Genomic DNA, 19,944 nt, shown 5'->3' on the forward strand with positions numbered 1-19,944 from the left:
CGACTTGGAGCTTCGGGAGAACTTGTTTCGTGGCTAAAATCGTACCTCTCTGATAGAGCATCATGAGTTACAATTGGTTCCCGTACGTCGAGACCTTTTTCCAATATATCTGAAGCTCCACAAGGAAGCAACCTGGGCCCCTTGATGTTCATTCTTTTCTTAAATGACGCCGCCCTGTTGCTCGAGGATGATTGTAAACTTAATTCGGCAGATGATTTAAAACTTTACTCCATTATACATGCTATTCAAGATTGTGTGCACCTTCAATCATTGCTTGATGTGTTTGCCAGTTGGTAAATAATAAGCTAACGCACAGACAAATGCGTAGTGATCACTTTCCATCGCATCCTAAGGCCTATCACTTTTGATGATGCGACACTTTCGAGAGTACTTAGATCCGATAAACGATATGGGCATCCTGCTGAATATGAAACTTTCGTTCGATTTACACTGTTCAGCTGTTATCTCTACAGCGAGTCGCCAATCAGATTTCATCTCGAACATAGCAAAAGATTTTTTCGCTCCTCACCGCCTAAAGGTCCTATTTATTTATTTATTTACTATTTGATGGGGCTTTCAACCGTTGGTTGGTTCGCCCCAAGTAAAGGTCCTATATTGTGCGCTTGTACGCCCTCTTTGGGAACCTGCTACTATAGTTTGGTGCCCCCATATCAAACATTTTGCATGATTGGAATCGCGCGCATCCAGAAGCGTTTCATCAGGCTGGTTTCCGACCTTCCCCGTATCCTGACCGTTGGCGACTTCTGGAATTAGATACGTTACAACGACGACGAACAATTTAGCAAGCAATACTAATTGGAAAGCTTTTGTATAATGAAATCGACTCCCCTTGGCTGCCTTCCGCTTTAAATTTGCGGGCCTCGCAAAGGACATTGCGTGTCGACACACTACTTGTATCTAGGTTTCATAGATCATCTTTCGGGTATAATAATTCTGTTTCGGCTTGCATTCGTGCCTTCTCGTTAGCGTTGGCGTTTTAAAAATAAGATTTCTAGATCTACCATGTTGTGAATTAAGGTCTTACGTTGTGTATTAGCATATTCATGAAGACATTAAATGTCGGATGATTTATATATACAAATAAACAAAATGTTAAATTTTACTTCAAATAGAACCAATGTTGCGAATCGAGCAAAAAGCCAATGCTGTGTACTCTCACCCGAGTGAGTATGAGAAGTATAGCAGCACCGTTGCTGTGTGCAGACATTCTGCTACCTACACACTCGCGCACGCACATCCTCACATCGTCTTCCTGCATAGGTTGTTCGCGAGTTAAATAACTCCTGAGCAATCAACTGCGCATGAGGCCTAGTGGCGCATTGGGATACAGGTTGTGCATTACTTTTTCTTTTCTTCTTCATTCTCGCCCTCGATTCTACTCACGGGCGGGAGTACAAACCATCATGAGTAATCGGTTTCAGTAACTCGGTCTGAGCAACGCCGAAAGAGAGCAACAACCGTAGCTGTTAGCTAAACACGCACTCGCAGAAATTCGTCGCAATGCATGAATAAGTACAAACGAGAATCCGAAAGGGAAACTTATGTCGGCGCGTTCGTTAGAATGGATACGCATGTGTGAGCAAATAAGACCACACGAGTGTGGTCTTCGCAACACTGAATACAACTGAATTAGTCTTAAAATTAGACACATGAAATTAGTCTAGAAATCGGACATGACAGTCAACTTGTAATTTAACATGGGCTTAAAATTGTAATTTGGTCTTGAAATTTTACTTGAAATTGGATATGAAATAGGGTAGGCACTTTGATTTAAATTGGACTCTATTTTTAAGCAATTGTTTTAAGTGAGATTCATCTACTACAGTGAGTATGGATGATTCGATCATTTTGACTCAGTACCGTCTCAGCTGAGCAAAATTTGACAGATTGAAGTATGGGACATTTGTAGATAATAACGAGTTCTACAAATGTCTCATACGCAACTTTGTCAAATTTTGCTCGGTACCTATACAAGTTTCTACCACCTGACCTAAGCTTTAAGGCGAAGTTCTGTTCATAAATCCACTTCATAGGCTCGTGAAGCTATGGAAATTCAAATCTTCAATATGCGACAACTTTGCAAGTAAAGGTCCAAGAAATTTGCGGTCCTCTGCAAAAACGTGTGTTTTGAGTGCTTCGATAATTGCTTAGAACCATGTACTCTTGTACAATACAACTAACAAAAGCTAAGTATGAAAAGTTAATTTTTAAAGAAGTTTCAAAGAATATGCTTTATAGTTCAGCACTGGATAAAGATAGAAATTTTCTTTCTTCAGCAAAGTTGCTTGTTTTTACATTATTTACATCTTTGACGAAGAAACTATGTCCATATTTCCTAACACAAAAAAAATATTTTTATATTTTTATTATAGTACGCGATGACTAACTTTTGACACTTTTATATTAAGCGGGACATTCATTCGAATGATTGAATGCAATGAAAAGACACTAGGAAAAAAGTTTCACTTTTCACCCTTTAGTCAACTGTGGGCTGCCATCTCAGGAGCTGAGACAACACAGTAAATGCCTTCATTCCTGTCGGTATACGGCCTTAGTTTCCACCGGGGTTGGTTACCCGATCTCCACTAAGGTTGGTACCACGAGGAGGGACCACTATGTGGTCAATGACGCGCATTATCCAGCCGTTCACTAACTCTAACTTTGTTTAAAGATACAAATCTTCCACACCATTGCAATGCATTGTGAGGAACGTGCTGCTCGAGCCACAGATGCTAAACTCTAACTCTGACTTTTGAAGAGGTTATAAAAATTTCTGAAGAATTGGTCAGCTTGGTCGGAAGGCACTTGGAAGAGAGGGTGTTGGTGGAGCTCATAGTTTTATTATCGGTTCAATGAAATTGGTCATGCACGAACATAAAATTATAATCAAAAGCTTACCATGTACAGTGAGATTTCGAATTTGGCATGGTTCGATTTTGGCACGGTTCGATTTTGGCATGCCTCGATTTTGGCAACAAAAGTATCCGTTTTTGGCAACACAAAATATTTCACTTCCAAAAATATGCTTAAAACAACGAAAAAGTGATGCCCTTAGCGTGTTCATGAAGAAAAATTTGCGGTTATAGCATGTTTCGAACAATAATATTTTTATTGCCGTAGAACTACGTCTGACCGCAGGCTGCCAAAAACTTATTTGCACCGGACAGATAGCTCTTGGCGGACCTTTTAAAATAAAATGGTTGCAATCGTTGATAAATAATGTTTAGTCAATTTCTGACGCATTTCCATTCAATTTTTTCATATTGAAAAAGAGTCTCGATTTTGGCACGATTTCGAGTTTGGCAACATAGGCGACACGCATTTGTTGCCAAATTCGAAATCCTACTGCATATAGATATCGAACTGGAAGGTGCCAACAGATGGCTCTGACTGTCAATGTAATCTTCATCATAATGCATTACTGACAACATCAAATCTTTCAAAGCTGCGTTCGATCGTGTTGACCACATCGCACTGCTGGCCAAAAGAAAGCATCCCGGAGCCTCTGTTGTTTTTATTCGGTGATTGAAATCCTTCGTTGAAAACCGCTGTCTTTTTGTGAAACTGGGGAACACTGAATCTTGCGACTTCCGGAGTACCTCAGGCGTGCCTCAGGACAGCAACGTCGGACCGTTGCTATTCTTGTCTCCATTAAACAGGATCTCGGTGTTCTATTGGATACCGCATTTACACTGCAGGACGGCATCATTTCCAAAGCAAACAAGAACATGGGATTAATAAAAGGAACTGCAAAACAAGTTTCGTGGTCCATACAGCCTGACAGCTTTATATTAGGTTCGTACTTGACAGCTAGCGCCTTGGATTCTAGCAAAGATCAATATGAACGCGTCGAACTTCGAACAGTTTCCGAATCATTTGAAGGTCACGGGAAAGTTCCAGAAGATCGCAAAATGGGTTTCACATGAGCTGCACGTAAAACAGACCATTTCTCCGGATTCGGATTGTCGTCACTGGCGATGAAAAGTGAAGTTATTTCCAGAATCCTAAACGTCGAAGATTTTGGCCTAGTCCCGGGGGAACCACCATTGTCGGTTGTACGTCTAAATCGTTTTGTGTTGGGTGGGATCAGAAGGGTTTAATCTACTATGAGTAATTCAAATCCGACAAAACCGTTAAAATTGAATCCAACCGACAACAAATGAGCAATTTGGATCGGGTTTTTGGGTGTAAAACGACCGGAATACAAAAAAGCGACAAACAGTGATTTTGCTGCATGACTATGCTCCATCGCACGTTGCTAGCATCCACTTGGTCGATCTCTACGGTTCAATAATTTTAAATTATTAAATTTTTCCAAAGGAGCTCTCTAGCAAGTTTTTAATTTATTTTTCTTCTGAGAGTAAATCATATTTGTGATAAAAAATGAATATTCCAATGTCAAATGCCATTATAACAAACAAAGCACCGTGCGATTCAGCGGCATTATCGAAGAATTATCTCTATAAAAAATTGCAGCTCAAATACCTATTGTAGGCATTACAAAATAGAGGTGGGCAAAACGGCTCTTTTGTGTGAGCGGCTCCGAACCGTTCATTTGCTGCTGCGAACCGATTCAAATGAGCGGCTCATGGCTCACAGTTCGTTGTTCGGCAGGTTGACAGTTCGGTAAATTACGATTCCCGAACCAAACTTCGTGTCGCCTTCGGGTGCGTTTGAGGAACCGTGGTTCTTTTTCAAGAGCCGTTCGTTTGAACGTTCTTTTTTGTGAACCGGTTCATTTGAACGGCTCGTGAGCCGTTCGCCCATCTCTATTACAAAACATAATACTAACAGTTAAAATTAGCGAACTGCATGATGCTTTGGTTTAGTTTATGAAACGTGGAACAATTGGACTGTTTGCTCTTTTCCACTGAAGTCAATAAAATTAATGGGTAAAAAGATTATTCTTCGTTTGATTGATTTAAAAAGAATAAAACTTGTGTGTTAATACTTGTCATAAAATACACTCGATCTTACTCGTTTCACAAAAAAACGCCAATGATAGGGTTTGGTGACTCAATAATTTCATGGCTCCGTGACACCGATTGATTAGTTTAGAAGGGCAGAGTGACATAATGAATGGCCGGCCATCCATCCTCTCGGTCATTTAACGACCGACGCGGTAATTTTTCGAAAGTTGCAACACGTAATGCGGTCTTCAACATTCGCATGAAAAACTTTATTACCGGGTACTTTAACCCGGTTATTTTGTGTTGTATTATTCATGCTCTTGATACAAAGGGAATTTTCGAAAATGACAGAACAAGCAGCGCACATCTGTGACTCACTTCGCTATCAATCCGTCAAACAGTGACAACAATGAAGATCATCACGAGCATCGTACTTTCACAGACAAAACTGAAAAACATAAAGAGGAACTTTAGTGGCAAACTTTTATGTCACTTTATTTGAAAGTATCTTATTCAACTATTGTATAACGCTTGATAAGATTTTACACAACTTTTTTTTTGTATTTTTTTTTTAAGAAGAACATTCAATTTCATCTCAGACTCAAAATTACTGACGTTAACATTGTATTTGTCAAGTCATTTATTTTTTACATCTTATTTGAACTCGAGGACATTTGAAGAAATGAGAAAAACTTATTTGATCATCGAAGCGACAGAAGATCCCCCGGAGGAGGAACTAATTCATATCAAAACGGCATTGAAATTCAAAGTAATATTTGCCGCCATTGAAACAGCTGTTGATTGAGAGGAAAATAATCATCCAGCAGTAGCTCAGTAATCGATTACCGTGGGCCTAGTGCCAGTGTCAGCACCAGCACAATCGATCGCAAGACTTTCGATGACAGGTCGTTTGTTGTTTGGTCCATTGGTGGCTGTACCGCCGCGGTGATATTCCTTTCGCCGCACAGTAACGAACCAACATTGGAGGTAACTTTCCTTTCCGAATCGATGTCGCTGTTGCATGTTGATTTCACCAGGTTTTGAATAAATACGAGCGATTTTCTTCAAAGATTGCATTGTCCGATCTTCCAGTCCACCAATGCAATGCAATGGTTACAAATTATTGGCAGCCTCCATATCTTTTTTCCTCTTATTTTCATCTAGTGACATCAAGCTACGGAGTAGCTTATTGGCAATGTCGTCCATTCGGGCTTGCTTTCAACAACAACAAAAAACTGATGGCTCTGGTACGTATAGATTGCAATCAAACAGCAACCGCTATGTTCGCTACGAGCACCAACAAACCGGTCAGAAAATTGAAATTGAATGGAAGCTCGAAATTTTATTGTTTGTGCAAAATCGGAAACGATTGTTCCTTCAGTTTGGTTCAAGTATTCACACTGTTCCTGTTCAATTTTCGGTTTACAAAGCGAACGAAATTGTCATCGTTTTTTTTTTTGCATTTTAAATTCAGGGTCAACAGGTAATTAAAACACCAATTTCCGGTTTGTGTTCCCTCCAGCCAGCAGCACCAGCACCAGCAATTAATTTTCGATATTGGGCCGGCCAGCCGGCTAGATTAATGCCGAAAGCTATTAATTCCACCTTCGTTAGTTGACAAATTCAATTGCCACTACACTGACTGCTGGGATGACTAATTAAAATAGATTAAAACTAGATAAATCGAAATTTTCCATCGATACAATCGTCGTCCCTGCTCTGCTCTGCTGCTGGTTGGTCCCCAAAGTCGCAACCAATTCAACACCTTTCTTCCAGCTGCTAAAAATATCCCCTCGTGTTGGACCATAATTGATAGATGACCCCTTCCGTCACCTTTCTTTCTGCATCGGTAATTGTGTGCTGTGTGGGGTGTCGGTGGTTTGCACAAGCCATAATAAATTTAACAAGAGATAATTGAATAGATTTTTCCAAACATCGATAAACATGCCATTATCTAAACATAAAACAAACTGAAAAGCGATACAGATTAGGCTACGGTTCGCTACCGCCGCTACCGGTTCAGCCTTCGCCCAGTCGCCGAGTTTCATTTTTGTCGGATTGGACTCGGTGGACTTTTTTTTTAAGGCAGCGGTAAGCATAATGGGTGGGTTTTCGTGTTTACACAATGTTTTGCGAAGTGCCTCACCACGGAACCAGATCCATGCCGCCGCCAGGTCACGCGTGTGGTTGCGCCGTACTACGAGATCATGTCTCGTTCCCATTCGAGGGTTAGATTTCTTGTTCAGATAGATTATTTATTGACGATTTGTGGTGGTGAAATTTCTTTCAACGGGCCGAGATCTTAATCGAACTGCTGGACAATTTGTGAAGCTTTCCAAAATCGAACAGTAAATTGCTATGAGCGAACGTCGTCGTGTGCGGGCGAATTTTGTTCCTGATTGATCAGCCTGCCATTGCTCAACATTTAATGGCGAAATGAAACGCCACACGATGGGCGTGGTAAATTGTAACACGATTTACTAACGTTTCCTAGATTTAAATTTAAAGATGTATTTCATCGTCGAATGGTGTTTTGTTTTTTAAATTCCAAGTCCTCGCATTTTTTTAACCTGTAGAATCCAAAATACGTTTTTGAAACGAGGGTTACACTGGTCGCAGAGCTATCGAAGAACAATATAGCCTACTAGCTGAGTGCCCTATCTTACTCGGGGAGGCTTTGTCTCACAGCCATTTGTACATCGGTTATTGTAACCGAAATGCCTATAATGCAAAAATACAATGCTTGTTCCTCTTTCGGACGTTCTTCCTCATTTGTCAGCTCCCCCTCTTTTGTCTACCCGGCCACGTGCACGTCTATTTTCTTTACGTGAATCCCTATAAAACCCTATAAAGAAAGAAAAACAAAGCCATTTTTCCTATTCGCACCTTCCGCTTTTAACAATGTCCACCCCACTCATAGGAAATAGGTAAATAGTTTTGTTATTGTACTTTTCTAAACACAGCCTTTTATTTATTTACTAGTTTAGTATTACATGCTATCCTAATAAAAAAGTAGAAGATGCAACAGTGTTTTTTCCATGGATACAACAAACCTGTCATTCCTTTCATCTCACTTCAAGACCAACCTTGTTTGTAAACAATGTTTTTAGTGTCACCACCAGGAGCAAATATGCACAAATTATTGGCTGAGTCCACTCTGGAGCATGCCACATAAAGTTTACCATGGGAAAAACATGGTATTCTCAGATGAACTCCACGCTGTTTGAATGATTGCCCCTGTGACTCAAACAGAGTCGGCCAACAACAATTAGCACTAATGATCGAACACTTTTTATACAGGTCACTTTGATTCGGTGCATAATTACACTTGACAAATCTACAGCTGCGAGCGGTGCAGTTTCATATTCTGATTTTTTCTATTGTACAGATAAATTGTTACAGTCATATGGGCGTTACTCCCCCCTTCTCGTCAGCAACCTCCGGTCACCAGCTTCCTCTTTTGTCCTACTGTCACTTATGGGAGAACCGTCTAAACGTTTCGGTCCCCCTGTTGTCAATGCCTTCAGTGCTGATTCTCTTATGTCAAGGAACATGTGTGACAAGTTTAATAAAGAACGGTCTAGCCGTTTCAGAGTTATGGCCTCCCCCTATTAGTGACCCTCCCCACCTATTAGGGAACCTCCCGCCTTTTTGTTGACCCCCCAGTGTTGATTCTCTTATGACAAAGAACATGTGTGCCAAGTTTGCTGAAGAACGGTCAAGGCATTTCGGAGTTAAGGGCTTCCCCCCCGTTATGAACCCCCCCCCCCTCTTTTGTCAACCCCCCAGTGCTGATTCTCTTATATCAAGGAACATGTGTGGCGAGCTTGGTAGAGATCGGTCAAGGCGTTCTGGAGGTATGGTGGAACATACAAACATACTCACGCTCACTTTTATATATATAGATACCTATACCTATCTTTTTCTGGAATGGGGATAAATATTAGGAATCAAAAATCGATCATTTTAAATCTAATGAGATGGAAGATAGTTGAAAATAACGCACAGAAATTGATACAGTAGGTTAAAGGCAAGTTAGGTTACATAAGAGGCGAGGCGCTTGCTTGAATATCGATATAACTCTTTGATACAACTATGAAGCCTTGGAACTAGGGGGCCATCCAGATACCACGTGGACAGAAAAATAACAATTTTCAACCCCCCCCCCCGTCCCCCTCCATGGACAAGCGTGGACATTCCCTCAAACCCCACCCCCCTCCCCTGTTTGTCCACGTAAATATTTTTTTCTTATGTCAAATTTAAGAAAACAGAAATGCATTGTTCTAAATATTGTTTTCAACTTGATTTGTGCAGTATTTATCAAAAAGCTGACGTGAAAGGAAGCGCCAGTCTAAAGGCCGCGTCACAATGCATACGACTTTTTAGGCGTTGCGGAAATTTGAGTTGTTCCATGGATTTTCCGTCAACTTTCCGCAGCGTATTAAAATCCGTATGCAAGGTGTTAGGACCTTAATTCTCATGATCTTGTCTACTGCAAATTATTATCGACTGCAAGAAAGCTGGTAGCTTGACTTTCGCTTGACGATTCTTCTCTGTCCAGAGTATCTTTGTCTAGAGTAACTTTATCCAGAACATCTCAGCTTGGCCGTCTACTTCAACGCAACACAAGACCTTTTCGACGCAATGTGATTCGTTAAATTTTTTTGAAGGCGAAGCCTTTTGGAAATACACTCAAGTACTTTTTTTACACGGTCTAGTTTTTCGAGTATTAAGAACGGGGTAACTTAGACACCATTCATTTATTTCTCAATACATTTGGGAGTAGCTCGACATTCCTCACGTAGATTGTAAATAGGTACTTAGCTGCACCGTTTTCGAGTAATCGAAAAAAACAAACCGTGTAAAAAAAGACTTGAGAGTAGGTTGTCGATGGAAGCCCTTTTTTTGGCGAGCTGCATTTGATTTTGAGGCAAAATGCAATCATTTGGCGCAAGTGCGACCTATGTGATAAATGAGTCACCTGACTGGTGAATATTCGTGGATTCTTCCGTTACATTTATCATTTCACAAAGAAGGCAAGAGTTGGAAAAAAATTTCTATTGCAGTTCTATTGAGTTGTTTCTAATTTCTATTGCATGAAAAAAAACTTGTCCACGTGGACATTTTCCCCCCCTTCCGTGGACAAGCGTGGACATTTCCATACCCCCCACCCCCCTCTAAGCTGTCCACGTGGTATGTGGATGGCCCGTTGGAAAGCGAATCCTATTTGGAAGTTTTAACGAAGAAACTCCTTGCTATGATGATAGCTTTACGATATTAGGTGACATGATAAAACCCCATGAATATACTATTAAATTACACTATTGAATTTTGCCTACAAAAATATGTGTTACATGGCAAACGGAGTATGTATATTGAAAAACTGAGGTGAGAATGTATATTGAAAAATTGGATCGAAGCTGTATATTGCAAATTTAATTGAAGATCAGTCGTCGTCTGCACGTGGAAGCCTCCACCGTTCGTTCTTCCACTACTTACCAGTTGCTAAGCCTCTCTTTCAAAGACGCTAAGCAGCTCACAGTGCGAGGGGGGGGGGAGATGTAGCTAACCTACATCCCGCAGATATGATTTTGAGCATTTTATTTACCAAGAACCCGGAGGATCCCGGTACCGTTCTCAGCAAGCTGAGAACAGCCGCACCGGCCGGAAGACAGACCGACCAGAGGGGACAAAGATATATTAAAACAAACCAAAAGCTGATTAATTTACCAATATGACTTCTACTACATGCATTTGAGCCCCGAAATGAACACTTGTAGGAGCGAACGGACAGCAGGTAGAATGAGTAGGCGCGAGTATGGGAAGTAGAACTCGCCTAGGGACACAAGGTAGGTGGGGAAACACTCTTTCTAAGACTACTACCCTTGTTCTGCGAGGCGAGTGACGTGACTAATTTGGGGTCACCGCAAATGCGGTGACAATTGTCACCTAAGTGATTCGCTTTGTCACTTACCGCCATCCGGGGTGACATTGTTCCAAAAACCAAAAATGTTTATTTATGAAAATTTATTATAACTGGTAACCTAAATTCAAAATGATGATGAACATAACATATTTATTCATAACTTAGAATGGAACACAGATAATATTATTAGCATTATTTAATATTAGCAAACTATTTAGCCTAAACAGGGTTTCAAAGTTCGCGATCAAAAATACTCGGAAATAACGCTTGCAAAAAATGCCCCGCATAAACCAACCCAAACAAGAAATCGCATCAACTTGCTATTTTGAAGGTATATAAACTAATCATTTACAATGTATTGAAAAGTTATTATGCGTTGGATAAGTTTTGATTACGAAAATAATATTTTTCCAAACTTCGTACTTTTCGAGCTTCACGGGGGTGAGATTGTGCCAAGCCATAATGATCGCTCCAATTTGTGGATTTCACATACACAACAAAAATACGTCAGTATACACCAGTGCCCTCACATTATTTACTATCGAGCACAATATTTTGACAGATTAGATTGCATCATCCATTTTGGAGCAAACAGCATCATAGGTCTGCTAAATAATTTAAACTAATTTTTACTTTTTCTCTGGAAATTTCAGATACTTTGAATAAACACTCTAATATAAGACGAATATATTATACCGTGTATAAACTGCCAGTTTTAAGGAGGGGGCGGGGGGTTTTATAGGCCACATGTTCTGCGGCCGCGAGTTCTCGAACGAAGTAATGGTCACTTTTGTTAAATGATCAAATAGGTATGCCCTCTTAGGATATACCCCTTCATATATTTCCCCCTTGTTAACCCTAAAAACGCTACTGGCTATATAAAGGCTTTCCATTGACTACGAACCCATTTTTAGTTATTTCAGACCTCTCCGGGTTATTTTCGTTCATACTTTTTGTATGATGCGTTGTTTTTGGCCGACCCCCTGCCCCTAATAGTCCACTTAGCTTATGGACGGCCCCATATGAACTACTTTATACTGATATTTATGTGTATTATTTATAAACATGCTAATGTTCACTGTTTAGGTTTTTAGCCTAACTTTATGTTTTTGACACAATGTCACCCCCTAGAAGGGGTGAGATTGTGCCAAAGTTCATGCACTTCCAGTGAAATTAGGTTTCATTGTAACTAAACCATCTCTACGGTAGTTGTTAATTGAACAATTTAGAATATATTGACAGGTTTGAAATCAACTTAATTCTTAAATTGTGTGTATACTGAGCTAAAGAACAAAAATATATGCTTTTTTGGCACAATCTCGCCCCGGATGACGGTATTTTAAGTATTTTAAAGTATTTTATGTAGAACTCGCCTAGGGACGCAAGGTAGGTGGGGAAACACTCTTTCTAAGACTAAACCCCCTTATTCTGCGAGGCGAGTGACGTGACTAATTTGGAGTCATCGCGAATGAGGTGACAGCGGTTTGTTACCTAGGTGACACGGTTGTCACCTAGGTGACAGCAGTCAATTCGACTCGCCGAGGCGAGTCACGGTGAACCATGCTGCTGCGTTATGGACAACGAGAGCTACGCGAAAGCGGACTTCAACCAGGTTCTGGGGAACCAGTATTTCACTCCTAAGTTCGCCAAGAAGTTCTTGAGTTGGCAAACAATTTGTTCATGTGGAAAGCGAAGTACACCTTTCGTGACCACAGATAACATAAATGGACGGATGTATTTGAAAGACTGTTCCAAAAGCGACTTCTTCCTCTTCCGAAGTCTCACAACTGTCCTACGATCTTTTGGACCGGATTTGTCTTCATGCCATTACGCAAAGTACGTGCTGGAGTGGTATAAGGCGAAGGAATGAGGGTATAAAGGATTCCGTGCCGAAAGATCTTAACCACTCCCCAAAGTCACCGGAGCTGTGACTAATCGAGAAAAACCGGGTTGTTATGAAACAGAATCTTCTAAAACATCCTAAAGTAGTCAAAACAGTTGAATTAATGAAGAAAGCATGGGTAAATATGCACAAACATGACGATTTTGAGGTTGTGCAAAACCTTATTGGTGGAATTAAGGAGAAGGTACAGGCATTCGGATACGGATGCGAAATAAAATAAAATAAAATAAAGACACTTAAACTAAGTTTAATTGTTTCATCTCATATCCTGAAAATTTTATGCCAATCGAATAAGAACTCGTATTTCGCGAGTAAATTTTGTGTAAAAATCTATATATAAGAGCCTTGTCTGTAACCAAAACGAGGGGCGCAATATATTTTCGTGGTAACAATCGCCCATATTAAGCAAAGACTCAAACCATTCATACCATCAGATTGCATTCAAGACGAGCAAAAGTATCGTGGTTGCACCTCATTGAGTTACATAGCGTTAGCGTTACGTAGCGTATCTCCGATTTGCTCTCAATTAGGCGCGAGGCGACGCACGCGGGTTACAGCTAGTAAACAGCTAAGTGGAACCTTTAAGAAATTATATACAGTTAGAATTTTCAAAAATCGAGCACACAGGAAATTTCATGCCAATCCGGCAAATATTAACGAAGTTATACGCTTATTCGTTACGACTTGTCAGAGCGATTGAAGAAACTTTGAGCGCGTGTTTCTCGAAACCGTGTTTTCAATGGATTTCTCGAAAACGACTAAACCGAATCATTTCAAATTTTGACACAAGTTTTCTAAAGATATATTCTACAGATTATTCGAAGGTTTTACCTCACCGATTAGTATTTCTTGTTTTGTGAACAATTAAAGAGCAAAATTTATACCAAAAATCGATTTTTGATGTTTAACAAACCAGTCCATTTTGTCAAAAATTATTCGATCAATCTATAGATAATATATTGTATAACCGATTCTTTTTTTAGTTTTTCGATTTTCGATGATTCAGTCCAATGATATCGTGCTCACCGCAAGACGCCTTATTTTAGAAGAGCTCCGACAGATTACCTATATAGCAGCTATTCAAATAACTTTTTTCAAAAACAAAATACGTTAAAATACAGCCAAAAGCTACTGTAAGATGTATACAAATTTTCACTTAAACCAGTTGAAGGGTTTTCTCTAGAAAAATTCTAGAAAAATCCACCTTTTTGAGCACCCTAACTGTATGTAACCCCTTAAATTTTGGGAGAAACAACCCTTTACCATCACCCTGGCAACATTTTGGAACTTTAGAACAGCCAGTTTGCCCCCAGAAATATCACAAAGATTTGTGTGGTTGTGGTGATCCTGTAGCAGGAACAGTTTTACCTCCAAAAACTGAGCTTGAGCAGCTGCCGACATCTTTCGACTCTTGCAACCTTTTGCTTTTCAGTCAAACCATGCACCGGTTGTTCTTTACATGGAATCAATCGAAGGTCGTCTTTCAAAATATTTATTATGATTGAATGTGAAAGTAAGTATTTTGTGGGGTCTGTTGTTATTGATGTCTGTGTTTGGTGGAGGATGACATGGCGTAAACGTTACAAGCTAAAAATGAAAATCGTAATGAAACGATTTTGATATTTGTCAAATCTTTGACCGGCCCAAAAGAGACAAGCCCGGATAGCTCAGTCGGTAGAGCGTTGGACTTTTAATCCAACGGTCTAGGGTTCAAGTCCCTATTCGGGCGGTGGATTTTTTTTTGTTAATATGGTACTTCATGCAATGTAGGTTTATTTTTCCTTTTCTTTTCGATATCCAGCCACGATATGCTTTGAGGTTAATCGGATGTTTTTGTGCCATTTGGTGCGTAAAAATGAAAAAAGTGGAATTCGCGCAACACTATACACTACTATTCTAAGGAAGGTATTTCGATTTTTAAATGAAAATTTATCAAACAAACAAACAACAAACAATTTTTTTTAATGAAAATGTAAGTAAAGTTTTACAATAACCCAGGAAAAATCTAGAAATTTGTTTTTTTTTTAATGTTTCATTCACCGAAAGTTCATTTCAACCAAATCAAATCAAGATGGCATTATTATTTTCTTTATTTTTGAGACTTTCAGCCTAAAAAAAGGCATGCGCTACATTTTAGTGTTCAACTTTTACAACTTTCTTGACACCTTTACGCCATAAAATAAAAACGAACAATCTACCGGCGCTCGGGGGGGAAATCACACGTCTGCGTGAGATCACTGGTGAAAACCGACAAATTCCCGCTAGATTTGAGCAATTCGACCACAGCGAATCTGTGCGAATTATTCTGTGTTTTGTCCAATGACACCGTTTTTGTTTTTTTTTCAGCGAGCATCAAACCGAGGAAATGAAACTATTTCCGGAAATATGTTCGATCTTATGGCGCGTTTCTTATTTCGTTTATTCGAACCCGCAGCACAACGAATGGATGGGAACTTGGGAACTAACTATGCATACTATCCGGTGGATTATAGCCTAGCTTAATTGCCACAACCTCTAGGAATAAATACTCATTTGATACGGGGGGCTCAGCTCCATCGCGGAGGTCTACCCAAAGTATACACATTCACAACATCGTAATCCCGCAATTACGTCCCGCGCACAGAAATGAACCTCCATAATCAGTGCATTCGCTCGGGCATAATAGAGCTCCGGCTTGCAGGATTTTGTTTTCTCCCGGAAGCGATGTAGGAGCAGTTAATTTAAATATCGTGTGCCTCCGGTCAAATGGAGTCTGTCGGTTCGGTTCGATTGCCAAAGTGCCAATTCCCTTCAGTGGCGGTGCGGCTTGACACAAGTGCAATTTATGATGGAAAACCATATTCGCCCCCGGCATGGCCTCGAGGCTATCCGGTCGGCATTCGCCGGCGACCATACAGTTATTCCAATATTTTTCCATTGCAACGCAACCATTGTGCTCTTCAGCAGTAAAGGAAGCTTGGGTTTTTGTTCAAGAATGACTGTTGCTCATCTTACGTGAAACCCACGGTTGGAAACGGAAAAAAGAGAGTAAATAAAAAAGCAAATCTTGGGGCATCAAACGTTGCTCTACAGTGCAATGCTCGAGGTGCTCCGGCACCTGTTCCATCAGGTTCCAAAGCAACCTAAAAACTGTGCTTGTACGGCGGAACCCACCATTCACTCGAAGGACGCCACACGACCGGAGCCACCTGCGCCGACCAACCGTCAGGACTGTCACAGGTCGCAACAACATGGATTTTCAATTCCCTGCTGTAATTTCGAATGCATGCAAACTCATGCATACAAATTTTAGTTTAATAAGTTTCTGATTCTGTCCTCCGTCCGTCCGTCTGTGTGCCGTAGCCACCCGGGTCAATCCAAGCGCCCTGTTCGGATGGAGACCGACAAGATCCTGGTGCTCCTATAGGTTCATCGGAGTCCTATTTCTTTGCCACCAGCACTGTTCGAAAACCATGAACCCATCGAAGCCAGATCCCATCTCGGCTAGAAAAAAATTCGTTGTAAGAGCTGACTAAATTCTGAAACTTTTGAGAAACATTTCGCCTGACATTTTTACTGATTTTTTCTACTGTGTTCAAATTAAAAGCCAATGGAGCACAGCCCTCGGTTCTCGCTCGGTACCTTTTTACAGTTTGATTAATTTCATTTTGAAAAATCAAATATTTGAATAAAACATGGAAGTGTGCTTTCTTCTCCGATGACGGTGGCGATATTCTCGTCGCTACCGTTCGTTCGTTCGTTCGGTCCATTTCGTGCTTTTATTTGCTCTCCTTTTTTTTGGGTGTGCTGTTTTTCATTTTGCGCGCTGCTTTTGGACTGTTGAAAGAATGTCGGAAGAAGAACCGGTCGATTCCCGCCGGATTCGCCGGACGAATTACGGCGACGACAGTGCGCACAGCAGCTTCCCCCCAAGACTAATGACTAATAGAATGCACACGGAAGTCGCTGCTGCCTGCTCCGTCGGGGCTCCTCCGACAGAAAGGTAAGGTGCGGATTGGATTGGTTTATTGAATTTATGCTTGCGAGTTTCCGATTCCCGTATGTTTTGTCGTTCATTAAAAAGTACCTACGGATGGAGACTCGCTCATGGGGAACCGAGGCGGAGTGTCAGACAGTTCCGAACACCACGGCGCTGCAGCAAAGAATCCCTTCGGTGATATTAATTTTGCTCACGTGCAATTGCTTTTATTAATTTTATTCCAATCTGAGCGCGCTGTTTTCTACTGCTCTTTTTTTTTTCATATCCAGAAATCTAAGCACGTGTGAGCTCGATGAGAATCCGAATTTTTACCACGAACTCAAGTGGGGACAATTCGTCAAAATGAGAAACGAATTAGTGCTTCCTGGATCGACCGCAGGTCGGAATTTGTAATCCGGGCACGGATGCTGGATGCTTGAAAAAATACGTTCAATTGTACTCGGTGATTTGTTGATAGCTTTCACTCAATAGTTAAAAAGTTTTGTGAAAATATACTGACTCGATCAGATACTGAACTGTCAAATTCTCCTAACTAAAATATGAACCAAATTGATACAGTGCTGGAATGGCACATGTTTTTCACACATTTTTCTTTTCTCCTTTACCAAAAGCTTGAAACTGTTGCCCACAAGCCAGCAACCATACTATTTCTGCCTTCCACAATATTAACTAACCTTGCTGCTGTTGTTGTTTCGTCTGCTGTGGTGTGGATCTTCTTCGCTATTACCTACTCCGACCGATAATCAGCAGCAGCTCGCTTATTCCTTTTTTGCGTTCGTTTACAGCCCTGCATTGCTGCCCACCACCAGTTAGCACCGTACCCTGAAACGATGTGATACCAGCAAATCGATTCGGCGTTGCTGTTGTTCTAAAAATAAACCCGATTGCTTTCTGGCTGCCCGAAAGCACCGGCGGCCGTGTGGCCTAATGGAGAAGGCGTCGGACTTCGGATCCGAAGATTGCAGGTTCGAGTCCTGTCACGGTCGTAGTGAAGTTGTTTTTGCAGCATGCGCTTTTCAAACTTTTCGTTTTTTAGCGAAATTTTATGTGTTGTTAGTTACAGTCGCCTTTAACACGATTTGTTTTCTTCTTCTGTTTTCTCAAATATGGTGCGACTTTTCGACTTAATTTCAATTTATTTTGTAGATTTAGGCCATTACAAATATTTAAAAAACTTTTTGTCCCTCCGGTGTTGGACCACTGAAGGGGGGAGAGGGGGGGGGGGGGCGAAAAAAAACAAAGAGAATTTTTTAATCGAGCAAAAAAAATATGGATTTTAGGCATTTTTACTTAAAGTTTAAACGTGAAAACCAAATCTATTCTTGCTTTTAATAAATACCTACGTTGTTATTTTTCATGCAAAAATCCACAAACAAAAAGACACCAACGAAAGAAAATTTTTTTGGCCGAGTTTCGGCAATTCCACTGTTCCACTTGAACTTCCATTTCTATTTCTAGAAGCACGAAACTCGTACACTCATTTTTCGAGTTTTTCAGGCTGCAGAGCCCACAGACAATTGATTTTATAAAAATAATTTAAAAAAAATTACATCCAATCAATTACATATTTTAAAATTGCAGTCACTTTTCACGCGATTTTATAGAAAACACGCGTAAAAAGTAACTCACGTGTACAGAAAATTAATTATTTTATTTAGTTAATGCCATTGCACACCTAACTTGATGAATGTTCCTTATAGCATTTTTTCTCAGCTTTCCGATGGTGGTCTTGAAATTAAAATGGGGGGGGGGGGGATCGCGACGAAAACAGCGATTTTTTGATAAAATCCAACATGGCGGCCAAATCTAGGATGGGTGTCGATTTTTTTTTCATTTCGTTTATAAACCCTATCTCGCCTCTTTACAAAACCGTGTCGTTTGTAGTTTGTTTCATAGCAAATTTTGGAAATACCGTGACCGCTCCTAATTCTGCGCAGCTCCTAATTCTGCGCATTTTTCTTTATATATGTATTTTTCAACATTGTGCATAACTATGGCCATTGTGTTATTTTTTTATAAATCTCTGTTGAATAATACACCATAATTCACAAAAGGGCCATCATATTTGACAGCGAAATAAATTAAAGTGAAACTGAAAGTATTTTATATGTCAGAAAACAACGTCGTTAGCGCCAACGTTAAAACTGTCCTTCTAGAAAATTAACAAATTTATGATCGAAATTCTTTGCAATGATCAAATTACCCAGCATAATTAGAAAGAATAATTAGTTTTAGTCATGTTTTAGACAAAAAGAGTGATGGCATGCCTTGTTTTCGTTGGAAAAATGCGTTGCAGTAGTGCGCAGATTTAGGCACAGATTTTTTATTTGTGTTCCAAATTCTGCGCAGTAATGTATCCTATGAAGAAATCGCAAAAAATACGCAACTTCTCCCAAATGGCTGAGGTATAGAGGCATAGAAATTCAAGTAGAACCTTTAATTTGCATTGATTGGAATCCTGTGTTACGGCTCGGGGTCCGAACCTACGAACGCCAATTCATGGAACCATGTCTTCTGATTTTTTTTGACTGTCGAACTTCATTGAGCTGTCAGGGAGTGGGGAAGTGGTTTCTATATGAAAACACAATTGTAAGTATTAGTCTAAAGTGTAATGTTCAGTATACAGAAAACCCGAATGAACTCGCCCTTCACGTTATCGCCAATAAAATATTTTAAATAAGCCAACCCAAATGATAATAATGTTTCTATGCCACCTGGACAGCACAAGAAGGCCAGATCATGGATTTAATCATGGTAATGGCTAATATCGGATTTTTGATGTGCTTTCAGCGTATAAAGACATAAACAACATGGTATGAGTGTTTGTTGTTACTTTTTAGGTGCGCAAAATTAGGAACAAACATGCGCAGAATTAGGAACATAAATAAAAAATCTGTGCCCAAATCTGCGCACTACTGCAACGCATTTTTCCAACGAAAACAAGGCATGCAATCACTCTTTTTGTCCAAAACAACTCTTTTTGTCTAAACTTTTTGTCTAAAGTGCGCAGAATTAGGCACCGTGAATAAGTTTACAAAACGAAAGATATACTCAATTGTTGGTCGACTTTTAATTCCCATGATTTTTACCAGATATTATAGACCGTAGCACTACATGTTGCTGCTATCAACGTTATTAATTTAACTCTAGAATACTTATAATAGCGGAGGAATCATAAAAATGTCATAACTGCGCAGAATATGGT

General features: G+C 40.1%; 1 protein-coding gene and 2 non-coding genes across 3 annotated transcripts in view; all 3 read left to right on the forward strand.

Moving 5' to 3' along the window:
• LOC128732899 (uncharacterized) overlaps positions 1-19,944 on the forward strand; it is a 542,040-nt gene that overhangs the window by 104,568 nt on the left and 417,528 nt on the right. The window lies entirely within an intron of this gene.
• On the forward strand, positions 14,417-14,489 carry Trnak-uuu (transfer RNA lysine (anticodon UUU)). Its single transcript has one exon. It is a non-coding gene; the product is annotated as a tRNA-Lys (tRNA).
• Trnar-ucg (transfer RNA arginine (anticodon UCG)) lies at positions 17,653-17,725 on the forward strand. Its single transcript has one exon. It is a non-coding gene; the product is annotated as a tRNA-Arg (tRNA).

Source organism: Sabethes cyaneus, chromosome 1 (assembly GCF_943734655.1).
Source record: "Sabethes cyaneus chromosome 1, idSabCyanKW18_F2, whole genome shotgun sequence".
In the NCBI taxonomy this organism is placed as follows: Eukaryota; Metazoa; Arthropoda; class Insecta; order Diptera; family Culicidae; genus Sabethes; species Sabethes cyaneus.